The following is a 2500-nucleotide window of genomic DNA, read 5'->3' as shown; positions in this document are numbered from 1 at the left end:
TAGATAAGCTGATAAAGACAGATAGACAGAGAGAGGGGTAATGAGATAGATGGACTGATATAAATAGAAACGCAGAGCGGCAAAAATGATAGACATGGAGAAAAATATCTAAATAGATGGATAGATAGATAGCGAGGTGACAGATAGATTGGTGAACTGATGGATAGAGAAACAGATATAAATTTACAAATAGATGGATAGATTGAAACAAAGAGACAAGGAAGCAATAGAGAGAGAGAGGGAGAGAGAGAGAGAGAGAGAGAGAGAGAGAGAGAGAGAGAGAGAGAGAGAGAGAGAGAGAGAGAGAGAGAGAGAGGGAGAGAGAGAGAGATACAGTATACATACCCTCTTGGCCAGCAAGACTTATTTTTATGCATGTTATCGATGTGGCGGGAGGAAAAAATGTGAGCGCACCCTCCAGAAAAGGCGGGCTGGAGAGTCCGTTACAAGATTTGATCATTACTTCAGAATTTGAACCAGTAGGAACTCACATGGCTTTGAGGAGAGTCCGGGCACAACAAGCCGTACGCTCGTGTTGTGAAATATCAGAAGAATGCAAAAATCGCAAAATCATTAACTGGTTCCAGCGATTGGTAATTGGACATCCCCTCTGCGCTCTGGCCACACCACGAGCGTCGCTCTTTGATGGATAACCATAAAAATCTCTGATTAAATGGGCTCAGGGAATCTTGTGCGATAGCGTACTCAGCCGGTATATGAAGACTGACCTTCAATCGGTCCTTTGCAGTCAAATGATTTTCCTTTTTCGAAACAAAGAGGTAAGTTTAAAAGTTTATTATTGCTTTTGCGTTTAATTGCCGTGGTGAAAAAGGCTAGATCTCTTGCGTTGATATGAAATGTTCTCGTATATAGATCTGATAGAATTGGTGGCTGAGACGATCGCAAAGAAAACGGGACCCGCCTGGAGAGGGCAGAATCCCTTTCCACCATTACGATTTTAGGATGTTCAGTTCTCAATTAACTACTGCACTTTACGAGTTGAAGCAGCGTAATCATTCTCTTCGTAAGTGCAATTTATTCCTCTCTATCTTTAACTAGCATTGGGATTGATGGATTGCACAATTCATAAGCAATAATTACTAATTGCACGTTATGCTTTACGAACTGTACTCCAGGTGGGCCGAGAACATTCGGGAATACTGTTCGGCTGACCGTATTCTTCGGGATTCGTTAATCACTGAGTCTCGAAATTCAAAGGAAAGCGCGGTTTAAATCCATAACGACTTTGCGAAACGTTGCATTATCGCTGGGAAGGAACCCGAGAAAGAGAAAGAAAGAAATATAGAGAGAAAAATAAAAAAGACAGAGAGAGTCCGATTTTATAGGTAATTATCAATAATTGGAGGAACCACTCGGCCAAAGCAATTGCAGTTTTTGTGTGGTCTTGTCATTTCGAATTATTGAGTTATAAGAGGACCTCTGGGGTGATCGATCGAGCACTTCATAATCACTAATTAGTACCTGTACGCTATGCTTCTAAAAACTTGCTTCGGAGGTAATTCATCGAGCCTCTCTGCCTGGCCCGATACCCGCGCCTCGCCGATGCCCGGATCTCCGTCGAAATAATATTGTGTTTTGCAACGGTTCGCCTGTTGCCTTAATTCTTTTTTTTTTTGTGATGACACAATCTCTTTTATCTGCATGCTTAATGAAGTGTTGTTCTTTTTCCCCCTCCCGTATTCATCAGTATAATCACATGTTAATGAAGGATTATCCTGTATAATGTTTATTAGGAATAATATCGAAATGTAAGCACATACAGATGAAATATATCTTGCTCTACGGTACTCAGCATCTGCGGACAGGGACGATTGTGCTCACAGCAGGGCTCCAACGAGAGGGGGACGTTTACCACTGGCTCGGGGGGGGGGGGGGTAGAGGGGCAGAGGGAAAGGGCAGAACTCACGTGCAGATGAAATGTTGGTAGAACGTCTATTGAACAAACCCCTAGATAACGGATTTTGTTAATTAGGGCTGCCATATTATAGGATCAGACATTTTCATTTATTCATTTTTTTCCTTATTTATTATCAGTATTATTATTTCACTCGGTGAATATAATATCCCAAACTTGCAATTGTATATCAAAAAGTTCAGTCCGTCTTTGATTTTCATTACAGGTTTCCTCACTTTTGGTTGCATTTAGGGAAATGATGACACTGACCTTTGCTGCACTTACCACGTCTAAGAAATTTTATTACTTTTTCATAAACACTTTTGACACAAACTATCTGATATGTTCTTACTTAATTTAGTATGGATGCATTGCAATATGTGCATTGTTTTACAAGCTACTTTCCGAAGTACGGTGCAACATCCGATGTAAATTCCGCGGCATCTAGCGCTTTTATGTTCATAATCCATTCCAGGCATAGGTCGTTGCTTTTCTTATTTGGCGGCTTATGCACTTCTGGGTCGGTGGGTCAGTTCTTCTTTGGTGCAGTCAGCCTATGGGCATCGGGCTTAACCGATGCCTGGG

Source organism: Penaeus monodon, chromosome 2 (genome assembly GCF_015228065.2).
Source record: "Penaeus monodon isolate SGIC_2016 chromosome 2, NSTDA_Pmon_1, whole genome shotgun sequence".
In the NCBI taxonomy this organism is placed as follows: domain Eukaryota; kingdom Metazoa; phylum Arthropoda; class Malacostraca; order Decapoda; family Penaeidae; genus Penaeus; species Penaeus monodon.
The sequence above is the reverse complement of the archived record's forward strand: the minus strand, read 5'-3'. Positions refer to the sequence as shown.